At 57.9% G+C, this 14,849-nt stretch overlaps 1 protein-coding gene across 1 annotated transcript in view; it reads right to left on the bottom strand.

Annotated features, from left to right (window-relative positions):
* Nucleotides 1-14,576, bottom strand: part of COL6A3 (collagen type VI alpha 3 chain) — an 88,174-nt gene extending 73,598 nt beyond the window's left edge. The window contains exon 1 of the mRNA XM_051838217.2: nucleotides 14,410-14,576. The gene's annotated coding sequence lies outside the window, so the exon portion shown is untranslated. The remainder of the gene's footprint in view (nucleotides 1-14,409) is intronic.
* Nucleotides 14,577-14,849: the final 273 nt, after the last annotated feature.

The raw sequence follows: 14,849 nt of genomic DNA, 5'->3' as shown, positions 1-14,849 counted from the left end.
GGCACCACAGTGCTGGACAGCCCCTGCCGCGCCGGCGGCCAGCAGGAGGAGCGGACAGGGGAGAAGCAGTCTCGCTTCCCGCGACAACCTCCGGTCTGCGACAACTCAGTCGCGTTCCGTGAACCTGAGCTTACTGGGGATCAGAAAAGCAGCGGAGATGCCGGAGAACGGCAGGGTGCTGGGAGTTACCGAACCCTGCACCCAGCACAGCCTGCCTCGGGCACGCGCATAACGGCTCCAGCCCTGGTCTCCTCTTGTCTAACAGCCCAGCGACAGCCCCTCTGTGGCGGACTTCCGTGAGCCCTTCAAGGCCCCGGGCGGGATGCACAGCCACTCAGCCCCAGCCACCGCTCTCCTACAAGGCAGAGTTCGTCAGCATTCACTAAGGGCATCCCCTGGACCATTCATTCCGTGAAACGTTCCAAGGGGAAAACGAAGATGTTCGTGGGCCACCGAGCCGCTCGCCGGAAGCAGCACACAGCATCACACAGCAGCTCTGAGGAGGCAGCAAAGGCATCTGCGGCTCTGTACCCAAACCCAGGGCTTTCCTGATGGCTCCATGGACGTCTGGGGCTCTGTACCCAAACCCAGGGCTTTCCTGATGGCTCCATGGACGTCCACGGCTCTGTACCCAAACCCAGGGCTTTCCTGATGGTTCCATGGACGTCCACGGCTCTGTACCCAAACCCAGGGCTTTCCTGATGGTTCCGTGGACGTCCACGGCTCTGTACCCAAACCCAGGGCTTTCCTGATGGTTCCATGGACGTCCACAGCTCTGTACCCAAACCCAGGGCTTTCCTGATGGTTCCATGGACGTCTGGGGCTCTGTACCCAAACCCAGGGCTTTCCTGATGGTTCCGTGGACGTCCACGGCTCTGTACCCAAACCCAGGGCTTTCCTGATGGTTCCATGGACGTCCACAGCTCTGTACCCAAACCCAGGGCTTTCCTGATGGTTCCATGGACGTCCACAGCTCTGTACCCAAACCCAGGGCTTTCCTGATGGTTCCATGGACGTCTGGGGCTCTGTACCCAAACCCAGGACTTTCATGATGGTTCCATGGACGTCTGGGGCTCTGTACCCAAACCCAGGACTTTCCTGATGGCTCCATGGACGTCTGGGGCTCTGTACCCAAACCCAGGGCTTTCCTGATGGTTCCATGGATGTCCACGACTCTGTACCCAAACCCAGGGCTTTCCTGATGGTCCCATGGACGTCTGGGGCTCTGTACCCAAACCCAGGGCTTTCCTGATGGTTCCATGGACGTCTGGGGCTCTGTACCCAAACCCAGGGCTTTCCTGATGGTTCCATGGATGTCCGCGACTCTGTACCCAAACCCAGGGCTTTCCCATGAAGCAAGCTGCGGGAACCCAGAGCAGCTCACTTCCGGGTTGACTCGGCTAAGCCCTTGCCCCCTAAAGCCCGGGCCACGGGCACCTCCACCTGCGTGTGACTCCACTGGCCTCAGGTCCCTGGGTCTGGGAGCCTGTAAGCTGCAAGTAGGACCCATGTCCTTGCAGAGTGGAACTCGACACTGCTCAGTGGCCACTGAGGAGGCAGGGATGTGGGGCCCACCTCCTTCTGCAAGGAGGCCTGGGCAAGGGGCCTTCGTAGCACGTTAATAACACGTTTGTGCCCGTCCCAAGTTTCAGGAAGTTCTATTTCACTGGAAATTATGTAACATAGACTACAGTAAGCAGGAGATTCCATTTGGTTTAAGAAACGGGAATAAATTTAACCTAAGGAGATCTGGTTATCATCACTTATATCTCATTGTGAAGGCGCAAAGGCTAAAAACAAGAACTTGAAGCAAATGACAAACGAAAGGCGTCAGTACCAGTGAAAGCACCTCCCTCGGGTTCAAGTCCATGTCGGATTTTCAAGTACGGCACTGTTTTCAGGACCAGCTGGCTTGATAGCCCTGCCCTAGGGATGGTTTTACCCTTCCCCGAGGGATGCAAGGGAGAAGGAGAGAGAACCAGGCTTGCGAAGTGGTTCGTCTAACATCCCTGCTACTGAGAAGCTGGGAGGACGGGCAAGACTCCACGAGCCCTGGAAGGAATGAGGCTTAACAGGGGAAAAGGGTAAACTTCTGGAAGGTGCATCCCACCAAGCTGAGTCACAAACAAATAAAACCTCTGAGCAGACGGATAACTGCTTTGGAGTCTGATTCACTGAGCAAAAACTTCCCAATTAAAAAAAAAGCTCAGGCCCAGGTGGCTTCTCTGGCGAATTCTACAAAGCGTTTAGAAGAGAATTAACACTGAGCCTCCCTTAACTCCTCCAAAAACAGTGAAGAGACAGGAACACTTCCACATTCACTTCATGAGGCCAACACTACTTTGAAACCCAAACCCAATGAAGATATCGCAAGAAAAGGACATTACAGACCCAAGTCCCTAATGCACATTGATGCAAAATCCACACCAAAAGAATTATATGCCATAACCAAGTGGATTTATTCTACAACGCAAGGGTGGTTCTCATGATTTAAAAAAAAACCCTCAACAAACCAGGAAGAGGGAACTCACGTCGACAGAACCAAGAGCCCACGTGTAAACCCGCAGCGGGCGTCGTACTCGCTGGGGCAAGAGAATGGGAGCGAAATGCTTCCAACTCAGAGAGGAAGACGCGAAGTTCTCTCCTCTTCCAGATGGCAAGATCGCCAGAAATGGCGGGACTTCCATGTAACACAGAGGTTCCTCAGAAACCGCGCGGCCCAGCGGTCTCCTCTAACAAGACCTCGGTGAGATGCCAGCGCCATCCCTATATCCAAGAGGCGGCAATGGCTGCCATGGCCATAAGCAGGTAACCAGGCTGTGCACACACAATGGAACAGTCGTTAGGCCTAAGAAGGAAGAAATCCTTCGTGCGCTGCAACACGGATGAAACTGGAAGTGAAATTAGCCAGTCACCAAGCGCAGATGCCCCGGACCCACTCCCACGGGCTGTGTGAGCACTCATTCTCAGAGCAGCCAGCAGACGTGGCTCCCTGGGGCTGGAAGGAGGAGGGAGGAGGAGGAGGAAGGAGGGAGGAGAGAGGAAAGAGAGGAGAGAAAGGAGGAGGGAGGAGGAGGAGGGAGTAGGGAGGAGAGAAGAGGAGGAGGGAGGAGGAGAGAGGAGGAGAGAGGAGAGAGAGGGAGGAGGGAAGAGAGGAGGGAGGAGGAAAGGGAAGAGGGAGGAAGGAGGAGGGAGGAGAGAGGAGGAGGAGAGAAGAGGAGGAGGGAGGAGGAGGAGGAAGGAGGGAGGAGGAGAAAGGAGAGAAGGGAGGAGGGAGGAAGGAGGAGAGAAGAGGGAGGAGAGAGGAGGAGGAGGAGGAGGGAGGAGGTAGGAAGGGGGAGGAGGGAGGAAGGAGGAAGGGGGAGGAGAGAGGGGGAGGGGGAAGGGGAAGGAGGAGGGAGGGGGAGGGAGGGGCACTGTGCACCCGCCAAGAGTTTCAGTTCCGCCGGATCAGAAAGTCCTGGTGATCTACCACACAGCCAGGTACACAGAGCTCACATGCAGACCTGCACTTCCGACGGTTAAGGTGGTAAATTCTACGTCATGGTTGTAACCACAGTCACGTGAACAGAAACAGGAAAGAGGAGGGGAAAGACCACCTGCCGGCGTTTAACAGACTGGCTGACCCCACGGCGTAGCCATGACTTAACAGCGACGCTGTGAGTAGCGTGGTAAGATTCAGGGGGTGGAGGTGGGGCCGGCTCTGTAGCGCACCCCCCTGTGCCACCAGCAGCCCCAGACCACAGCACAGGGTGAGTCCCGGCTGCTCTGCCTCCATCCCGGCTCCCTGCTGATGCACCTGGGAAAGCAGCTGATGCTGCACTCTAGCCACGTGGGAGAGCTGGGTGGAGCTCCCGGCTCCTGGCTGTGGCCTGGCCCAGCCCCAGCTGTTGCGGCCTTTTAGGGAATGAATCAGCAGACGAAAGACCTCCCTCTCTCTCCCACACACACACACACACACACACACACTGTCTTTCAAATAAATACATCTTTTTTTTTAAAAAGGCTAAGAGGTAGAAATAAACTGTGTGTTTATGCCCCAGTACTCAAACAACACTGTAGATGTAGGACGGTGGAGCTGGCTAGCTAGATGAGAGATAGGCAGAGAGAGGATGGTGGATACATGCATAGAGACAGATGATGGAGAGATAGGAAGATATATAGATATCCTCACTCCTAAATAATATTTTGAAAGAAAGAAGAAGAAGGAAAGAGAGTGTATATGGTAGCAAAGTGTTGGGGTCTGGAGCAGAGACCTGAGCCTGATGACAGTGGACAAGAATGAGGGGACATTCAGAGCAGGTGCAGTGGCTTCCCTGAGGGGTCCCGGTGAGCCGGCAAGTGCTTCTCCTAAGGCCCGAGCTGCTGGGCTCTGGCTTGCCCTCCCTGCCCCAGCAGCCGCGGGGGCCCATGGTTCCACCCAGAGTCCTCTGCTGTCTGACGCAAGGATTCCATTTTCTACTCAGGGCTCAAGAACCCAGGACCAAGCGTGCTCTACAGTTCTCAGCTTGCCACAGAGAAAAGTCTGGCTGGCTGGTGAGTGTGTGGCTCTGCCGTGGAGGCAGCAGGGGACTTGTGCCCACACGGGCCCCTTGGTCGGGTGGCAGGGTGGGCCCCACAGGAGAGAGGGGCACAGATTTGCTGTTGGGACTGAGCACGGGCACAGAGGGCAGAGCTGGAGTCCGTGAATGACCCAGCTCTGAGAAAAGCAGGACGCCACGTGTGGCCCCTACGCTCCGCCTGCCAGGCGTGGCGGATGGAGAAAGAGAAGACATTCCAACGCCCACGGTGGCTCTGGCTTTCCAAGGAAAGTCAGCAAAAAGTATCACCTATAATGAAACCACGCTCCCCGTGCCCAGATTCTGAGAAGCTGAAGACATGAGCTCAGCAGCTAAAGCAGAACCACCTGTCCAGGCCCCTTTCCCTGGGAGCCGTATCGGTCAGGAGCGGGAGTGCTGTCCCAAAGACCCTCAGGGAGCCGGGCACCGCCACAACGCGTTACACCTGCAGCATAGGGGCAGCAGTGAGCCGTGACAGGGACAACGTGGTGCAGCCCGTGACGGTCGGCCGTGCCGACAGAAACCACAGAGAAGAGCACGCCCCCAGGCTCGGGTGGACAATGTTCCCAGGTTCCGGTCCAGATCCGGCCACACTGGGGCTCCGGGCCTGCCCCACGCGCATTGTGGGAACTCGCCGCTCAGCTGCTGGGCTGCACCCCCCGCTGTGGACGACGCCCGCGCTCCCAAGGCCCCAGCACCGCCCCTGGGCTCTCCAGGAATCCACCCTGGACAGCCTCCAGGACTTCCCAGCAAACTCCACCTTCCTACGCTCTCATTCCTGAGTCTTTAGCAGGATAAACCAAGTGCCACGTGTGTGATTTTCATGTGTCCTCAAATACGCGTGACGCACTATAAAATGATATAAAAATGCGTCGCATGTGTGTCAGTTTGATTCTTCCTATTAGAACCGAATATCCGGGGCCGGTGCTGTGGTGGTGAACGCCCTGGCCTGAAGCACCGCATCCCACATGGGCACCAGTTCAAGACCCGGCTTCTCCTCTTCCCATCCAGCTCTCTGCTGTGGCCTGGGAAAGCAGTAGAAGATGCCCAAGTCCTTGGGCCCCTGCACCCACGTGGGAGACCCAAAAAAAGCTCCTGGCTCCTGGCTTTGGATCGTCCCAGCTCTGGCCGTTGCGGCCATCTGGGGAGTGAACCAGCGGATGGAAGACCTCTCTCTCTCTCCTCTCTCTCTGTGTAACTCTGACTTTCAAATAAATTAATTCATTAAAAAAAAAAACCTGAACACCAGATTTTTGATCAAGAATCCTTCCAGGGATACAGCCTGTGCTTCCCCAAACAACCTCTGATGTTGTAATTGGACCAATTGTTTCTTAATGTGAGACTCAGAGTTCAAGGGTCTGTGCCCCCCAAGTACCTAACACAGGAGATGCACAACTCCAGGCAGCGTTGCTGATCGCCAGGGCCTCGTTACAAAGCACGGAGATACTGGGAATTCAAATGGGCAAAGACGGGACCCCGCAGGACACCTTAGCACCCACCATTGAGACGGGGTTGAAAAGCTCAGACTCTGGGGGCGCGGGGTGCGGGGCAGGGGCCTGCCTGCTGGGAGGTTTTGGCTGAGGTTTGTCAACCACCGCCACACCTCACCCCCTCACCCGGAGACACCCTTCACCCACCAGTCCCGTCCGCCCTACAGTGAGTCGAGTGGGGTCACACGGAGCAGTCCAGAGGTCTGTCCAGTCGTCTTGCTGAGCTGAGTCCTGAGCGGCACGGGGTGAATCTGCGCAGCCTCACCAGGCCGCCCCTGCCCTCCCTGGAGGAAGCGAATCGTGGTCACGGCAAGATCTTCATTCCCAAGGTCCTCCTCTTCAGCACTGAGTGCTTCCCGCGAGGACACAAAGGAAGGAAATAAACGTGCGGTGCTCGGGATTCTCTGCAGGTATTGAACGAGGAGAGAGCAAGGGGAGGGGGAGGGGGTAACAGGCCGTCCAGTCTCCACCGATGACTAACCGCCCACGCGGTCTGGCTGGCTGCGTTCCTGGGTGGGACGCCGCCTTGGGCCCCACACTTCTTCCCGCCGTCGCGCCTGGGAGCCGCTCCCAGGGCTCGGGGCTCCTAGGCAGCCCTTGAGTGGTTGCTAAGGCTTTTGCTTGCAATTAAATCTGTTCTTTTGTTTCTCGTGTCTTGGAGTCTCGATTTTTAAAACTGAATTTCCTGGCTGCAAATCCTGGAGGGTTTTCTCATTTAGATTAGTAAAAGATGTCCTGGATGGTCACACGGCGTGCCCGTTCTAGCCGAGGGGAGCAAGGCGGCCAGCGCCCTGCCCAGCCTCATTCCCCTCCCACCAGCTCTCCCCTGCCAGCCCCAGACGGAGACAGAGGACAGCTCCAGGATGGACGCTCCCTGGGCATCTACCTCGGACGCGGGGTTCCTTGCCCTCCTCCTAGGAGCCCAGTGGCAACTTCCACCCATTTTACAGTGGAGAAACTGAAAACAGATGAGGCCAAGTGACTCGGAAAACCAGATAGGACCAGAATCCTAACCCACGTCTCCGTTTCCAAAGCCCCTGGGAGGACGCTAGGAAGCCCATGACTTTGCTGGTGAACCCAGAGCATGCCCACGGGGTCTCACTGTCTGTTGCTGTTCTTGCTAGCACAGCCTTGCAGGCGGGGGCTCCTATGTCAGAGCTTCTGCCCACTGCAGGTGGCAGAGTCAGAGGGAGACAAGTTACTTTTCACCCTCATCTCTCTGCTGAGCTCCATCCATCGCTTCATGTCCACCCTGCCTCTCTCTGAAGGGACTCGAGACGCCCCTCTGCGCTGAGTTGCCGTCCACGTGTGAGATTCAAAAAGTTGCGCCTTGGAAAGGTTGTCCCGCACGGCCCTTGAACTTGAAATAACATTCGGTCACATCCCGAAGATTTTCCCAAGCCATTTTGCAATTCTGTGAAATTAGCTTTCATTAAGCTTACTCAAAAGCTTTTCATTTCCCACGTCTGGAAATCTGTTTTAAGAAAAAATGCACACATGCACACGAGGAAATAATTTCGAGACAAACTCTTAAACACATCCAGAGCTCCCATTTTGAAGTCATTTATTTGGTGTTCGCCAAGCACTGCTTTTTAAGACCAGGCTGCTCCTCCCGTCGGGCTCAGGACGCCTTTAACCCCGAGTGTCCCGTGGACTCCGGCGAGAGCCGTGTGTGCCCCGTGATGCGAGAAGGAAACCCAGGAAATGTGGGTGCTCCTCGACCTCGCGCTCCCGGCCACCCGGACCAAGAGGACAGCGGTGGGGGCGGGCGGAGGCCTGTCCGCAGCTTTTTCTCAATCTTTCTCCACTTCGTTGCCTGAATCCCAGGAAAGGAGCCCTCACTCCCGGCCCCAGGGAGGGAGCTCGGAGAGGATCGTGGGTCCTCCTGCTTGGGAGGCAGGTGAGCGGCCTTGCCTGGAACCCTCAAAGCAACTGACCAGGAGCGACCCCAAGAAAACCTCCGAGGGCCACATCAGCACCGGGTCCACGCTGTTTCTCTTCCAAGGCCAAGCGCGCATTTCTGTGCTGTGAGAACACCCAGACCACAGTCTGCCGGCTCAGCCTGCTGTCTCCCTCACGAATGACATCCGAACTCTGCTGGTCACGTGCGGTGACAGCCTCCTGGTCAGCGGCCGGTGTCCTCGCGAGGCCGGCAGCGGCTGACTTGAGAACCTCCAGTCTGCCTGGCAAAGCCCAGACGAAGCCAGGTCTGCTCAGCTGCCCCTGAATTCCCGTGACGCGATGCAGAGAGTGGGGAGGGCACCCCAGCACTGAGCCCCCTCCGCCGTGCAGGGGGCACCCCACCCTCGCTCCCCAAGGCCAGTGTCCTGCCTGCTCCAAGGCAGCGGTATCGCCCACTACACAGAAAGATAGAGACCTCGCTCCCAGATAGAGACCTCGCTCCCAGATAGAGACCTTGCTTCCCGATGAAAACCGTGACCAGGGAAGCTCCGTATCTGCTGAAAGGCCAGCGGCCATGGTGCAGATGGCAGCCAGACAAGACTCCGTCTCCATCACACTGCTCGTCTTAACCGCTCGGCAGAGGCCGGCTCACTGTGAAAGTGAGGGTGCGTGAGAAAATGCTTCCGAAGCCATTGTGCAAACGCCGGCTCCCCTGCAGCCCCCGGGCACCTGGAGCTCTTGGACACCCAGCAACCTCGACTTCGCTGGCTGCCTCTTCCTGCCTGGGCCGGGCATCGGTGCTACCGGCCTCTCTGAAACCACACAGCCCTGCGGCTGAAGTGTTCTCCCTTCCTGTGGACAGGGTAACCGTTCACAATCAAACCATTCTTTAAAACGGAGACCCTTTCAAACAATGAAGTGGGAGTGTCTGATCAGATCTCATCAACACTGGATTTATGCTAGCCTGGGGAATTCTACTTCCTGTCTCACAGCCTCACTTCTCCATGTAAGACAAGGGCCGATCGGGGCTGTGGCATAGCGGGTTGAGCCGCCCCCTGTGATGCTGGCATCCCATATGGGCGCCGGTTTGAATCCCAGCTGCTCCACTTCCCATCCAGCTTCCTGATAATGAGCCTGGGCAAGCAGCAGAAGATGGCCCAAGAACTTGGGCCCCTGCCACCTACGTGGGAGACTAGAACGAAGCTCCCAGCTCTTGCTTTCGGTCTGGCCCAACTGTGGCCGTTGCAGCCATTTGGGGAATGAACCAGCGGATGGAAGATCTCCCCCTCTCTCCATAACTCTGACTTACAAATAAATAAATAAACCTTTGATAAGAAAAAAAATAAAGCCAAGCAATCAATTGCCCCACGTTCAAGCAGGCAACAGTCCCCAGACATCCCTCTTCCAGGGTACCCTAGGCAGCGGTGGTGCTGGGTCTTCCAGCACCCACATTAGGGCAAGAGAGTCCCGGTGCGTGACTCCGTGGGGCGAGCTGAGCTGGCTGCAGCTCCGAGCGCCAGCACCGGGCTGCGGATCAACCATGAGGATTCCAGAGGGAGACACCGTTTCCTGGAATGGTCCCCCGAGACCTGAGTCAGCTGCAGCAGCTGTTCCGTCTTAAATTTTGCAATTAAACCGATCCAACTCTCCCTTCCAGAAGCCGATCCCCAAGGCTCTGGGTCCATGGACATTGAATGCATGGGGCTCCCTGGGGCGGGGTGACAAAAACATCCCCCATTGTCCTTTCTCCGGCTGCTCCCACCTCACAGCGTTTCTCCATAGTCCCTGGGTCGTAGACTCAGGAGAGCAGCCGGACTGCGCTGTGTGCGGTGCAGTCAGACCTCTACCGAGCGCTAACAATTTGCCTTTGGGAGGGGGGTTGGCAGAACTTCTTGTACTTTTTTTTTTTATTTCTCTTCTCTTTTTCTTTCCAGATTTTTTAACAGCAGTTACTCCTCTGCTAACTCAACTTAAAAGATGCAACTCTAAAGAAGACGGGAAAACAAGAAGAGGGCCCTTCTCCCCCCACCACACCCCGGGTCCCGACATCCACCCGCCGCATGCATCGGGCGCAGGCAGGGCACTGGGAAAACGCTGGCTTTGCTGCTCCCGCCAGCGCGTGGCCTCCAACCAGGAACCCAGTTTCCCGAGCTCCAGTGCACGGTGGGTGGAGAAGCAGCCACGGGGCAAGAACCGTCTGGCATTTCAAGTTCTCAAACAGAAACCCCATCTGCAGACAATTCCGGAAGCTCATCCCGAAATGCAGACGGATTCTCATGACACCGAAGGTCCTGCCTGTGCACGGACCTCAGGGAACTTCTGCGCCCTGGAAACTTGTCTTTCACCCCCTCTCCCGGCACTGCAGGAGCCAGAGAGCAGGGCTGCGGCGTTCCCTCCGTGGAGCACGAGGGGCTCGCTAAGCTCAGAGGACAGTGAGGACGCACAGACCACTGCAAGCCAAGGTTTTGCTCTGAGCTGGAACCGTCCTCACAGCAGCTGCCTTGGGCTAATCAGAGTCGGGGGATCCGCAACGCCTTCTTACTAACAACCACACAAATGGGACATCTTAATTGTAGTGTGTGTGCAAGTCCTAAGATTTGCTCACTTATTGAAAGGCAGGGTTGAAGAGAGAGGGAGAGACAGAGAGCAAGTGAGCTGCCTTCCGCTGGTTCACTCCCAAAACGGCCCCAACAGCCACAGCTGGGCCAGGCCAAAGCCAGGAGCTTCATATGAGTCTCCCCCTGGGTGCAGGGGCCCAGGCATGTGGGCCACTTCCGCTGCTTCCCCAGGCCATTAGCCGGGAGCTGATTGGAAGTGAAGCAGTGGGGACTTGAACCGGCACCCATATGGGATGCCAGTGTCTCAGGCTGCAGCTTAACCCACTGCCCCACAACGTTGGTCTCTGGGTGACCAGTTTGGGGTTCCAGGGTGAGTTCATCTGGACATCCCTCCCAGTTCTAAAATTCAAAATTTCAGCGTGGACAAAGCCTGGCATGGAGGAGACACAAACGGGCTCCGGTCCACAGGCACCTGGCTGCGCTCTTAAACCTTTGCGCTCAGATGCGGGTAAGGGGCTTCCTTCAAGAGTCCACATTTGTTTCACGCCCTCGTCATGGCCATGAGTGCGGAATGCTTCCTCCAGACGCCTGACTGTTTTTTCTCCATACACTCACACCTGAGCATAGGAGAAAATCAAAACTCCAAATTTATGTCCGCTTCAGATGCCCTCAAGGGCCACCTTCGAAACAATAGCCACGTGAAGAGCCGACCTCTAGGTCAGTCCTAAGGTTGACCACAGCTCTGAGCATCCCGCCTGGCCTGCCGAGCCAGGAACCCCGCCCTGGAAGATCGGCCCGGTGCGCCGAGGGTATGCTGCCCTCTAGAGGAAGGCAACCAAACTACACTTGCAGGAAGGCTGTTCTGCGGGAGTGTGCTGACTCCACATTTGTAAACTGACCTGAGAAGCCGGAAGGCATTAAAAATGGAAGAGAGTGGATTCTTAAAGAGACCCCCTCTTGGAAAAGCCGGGACGCGGGTGTGCCCTGAGAGTGAGACGCTGCTTCCCCAGCCGGAGCGGCCAGCCGGCTCCTGTATTTCAGGAATAAACAGGCTTGTGCCGGAGCTGCATGGCGGAGACAGACTGCTGGACACGGGATGGGGGAGAGCCGGCCCCCATCCCCCCTGTGCCTTCTAGGGCGCCCCTGCTTTAAAGCTCCAACCCCTGGGCTCTCCTTTCTGTAGCTGGAGCTCCTAGTAGCGTTTTGTGTTTTTTGTTTCAACGCAGGCCACCCCCGGAGTCGCCGGCCAGGGATACAGCAGCAGTGGGCTTCTCCCGCCTGCCTGCCCCAGCCAGGACACCACGGAACCTCGCCCCCACGGGTCAGTGTGCACAGCGGCTCACCCAGAGGGAGAAACCCGCAGCCCTCCTGCCCAAAGACACCAGATGGCCAGCGTCTTCTAAAAGAACAGTGACAAAAACTGATTTCCAAGCCGACTGTTCTGCTAAAGCTGTTGGCCTGCGAGCAAGAAACCTCACGGGACAGACAGACCGGGTGTCCTGCCGTGAATTTTAAATGCTGAGTGAGGAATTTCACATCAAAGAGGGCGGTGACAGAGACTCCCCCCGCCACGCCCTGGCCCTGAGAAAGACCACGCCTTATCCAGGAGCAGGAGCAGGACAAAGACCCTACCCCCTCCCAGAGTGGGGGGTGGGGGCCTATCGGGGCTCCACGCCCCACGCCAGGAGGATTCAAAGCCTCGTTTGAACCACAAATCCTCAATGAGCAGTGGAATAGATGGGTTTCTTCTGAGTCTCCCATCAAGGATGTGGTAAGTCCCAAAGCATAAAATCACCACCAGCACTCACGGGAAGCAACATCACAAACGCCGTGGAGACCCCAGCAGGGGCCAGCTGCTGCCCAGCCACCGCCTGGGAGCCTGGGGGGGGCACACCCTCCTGAGCAGGAAACCCAGGCCAAGGAGGACATTCCAGCAGCTTCCAGCTGCGCTCACTCCCGCGACAGTGCTGTGGCCACACCCTCCAGTCCCAGATAGGGGAGCCCAGGAGAGCCACACTTCACCACCCTGCCTTGGGGTCCGGGTCCTCTTCCCCACCCACGGCCGGCTTAGTGGCTTCTTGCTTTTTTTTTCCCCGAGTGAGGAAAAGGGACTACTTCATCTCAGAGGAGCCCAGCTCTGGCCCACACCAAGAAGCTGTCCAGACGTGTGACCATTCCTCTGTCCTGGCTTTCCCCGCACCGACACCTTCACCCCAAGCAACGAGCCCACACGGCACTGACGCAAAGCTCAGGTCCCTCTGAGAGGGCCCGGATGAGGGGTGCCCACCCCGGCATTCCCGGCCGAGCCGGTGCCGCCTCCCCTCTCTCCCCAGCAGCTGAAGATCCGCATCGCCCCAGTCCGCATTATCAGCACGCGCCATGTGTATGTGTTCACAGGGTGCAGTGGGATCGCCCCATGCATGCCCAAGGCACGGTGACAGTGCTGCCGGCCCCATCTATGCGCAGGGAAGCACCGGTGCCCTGGGTTAGGTGTTTTTAAACAGCTCAGGGGTTGCTGCAGACTCGGCCGCATTCTCTTCTGGGCACACACCTTCCTTCCGAGGTGAGATGTAGGTGAGCTGGGGGCCCTCGCAGGCTGGGCTCATGGGCTGCGGCTGCCCTGCGGTGGTGAGGGGCCCTGCAGCCACTGATCAGTAATTTAACCTCTCAGGACCTCCGGGGCCTCATATCAGAACCCAAAGCCGCTGCATAGGGGCTTCCAACTGAGAAACTCTTCCTTATCTCTAGTCCGGCAAAGAGCTGCCGGTTCCAGCAATGTCCTCAGCCGCAAACCAGCTCCCCGACACAACCGGGTTTTATAGCCATTTCTGTCCAGTGCTTTGCGGTGAAGAGGGGTGCCCTGGAAGTGGGGGCCCCAGGCTAAGACTAATCTCTCCAATGGGCTCTGGGAGCCCGCGGGTCTCCCCTGCAGCCTGCCATGTGCAGGGACAGGAGCTGGGTGGCAGAGGTCGGCGCCCAGCGTCCCCACGCCGGGGAAGGGGTTAGGATGCTCCTCCTCACTCTGAATCCATTCTCGGGGCCCAGGCAGCCTCTAAGTCTCTGTGGGGGCCCTCTGTGAAATGCTGCTTTTTCTCCAACCACACCCAAGGCTCCTTGGAACCATTCCAGGGACCCCACCCCGTCTCCATCCCAGTCGATCCTCTAACAGTAAGCTCCTGAAATGGGCCACAATCAGCCAACAATTTCCATTCCGGGCGGAAGAGAGGACCTGAGCCCCAGCCTGCGTCCACCCGGCCAGGGGGCAGCCCTGCGGCAGCGGTCTCACTTCTGGGCCAGAGCGGCCAGCTTGGGGTCCCAGGAGCCCTGCCGTATCCCCTGGGCACACCCAAGCCCCAGTGCCTTCTCGCCCTCTGAGCCCTGCAGCTCCTCTCGGTAATCCCCACGGGCAAAGTGTCCAACGGGGACTTCAGATTCCTGAAAAGACGGAGCCCCGATGGCCATGACCGAGGAACTCTGAATTTGGCCCTGAGCCCAGGCGTCAGCGTCTCCCCTGCCATACGAGGGCACAAAATCCACTTGGGCTTCCTCTCGGACAGGGCAGGGAGCACCCCCCGGGGGAGCCGCTCTACGGCTGGCTCCGAACCCCTGGGCAAAGCCCGTTCTGCAAACACAGCCCCGGCTGCACTTGGGAAGGTGGCGACAACCACAGACAAATCAGAGCCGAGACAAACAGGGCGCACGCGGGGCTGGAACCCAGCTACAGCCTTGAGTTGAGGAAACCCGGCCACCCCCCGGGGAGAAGGAAACCCCACAGCCTCTCCCACACGCACAGACAGCGAGTGAGATGAGCTCAGTGCCCGCAGAGCCACCAAGCCACGCAGGAGCGGCGTGTTGCCCCTGCCCGCAAAGCCGGGGAGCCCCCGGAGGACCCCCACTTACCCTGAGCAAACCCCAAGACGGCTATGTCCCCGGGCTTCGAGATTCCGTTATGCCGGACCAGGGCGCATCCTGTTCCCGCTCGCTGCCCGTGGCCTTCTCCTCCCACGTCGGGGACTCCGGAGGCGACTCCTCCTGCAGCCCTCGCAGAGGCTGCAGCCCAGAACACTGAGCTCGGCACTGGAGTGGGTCCAGGGATACAGTCAGGGCTCCCTCCGGCTCCTCCTCCTCCCCCTCCTCCCGCCCTTCCTCCTCCTCCCCACCGCGGGACGGACCCAACTGTAAATGGAAACCAGACTCCTGGCTCTCCTGCCGCTGGCCTCCCTCGCAGCCTGATGTCACCCCGTGAACGCTGGCTTCACCCTGCAAGCCCCAGCCCCCGAGACAAACCCTCCACTTCCACGCGTCACCTTTCGGGCCGGGCAGACAGACGGATTTTGGAA

This window comes from Oryctolagus cuniculus, chromosome 3 (genome assembly GCF_964237555.1).
Source record: "Oryctolagus cuniculus chromosome 3, mOryCun1.1, whole genome shotgun sequence".
Lineage (NCBI taxonomy): Eukaryota > Metazoa > Chordata > Mammalia > Lagomorpha > Leporidae > Oryctolagus > Oryctolagus cuniculus.
Note: the sequence above shows the minus strand (reverse complement) of the source record. Positions and strands in the feature narration are given on the sequence as shown.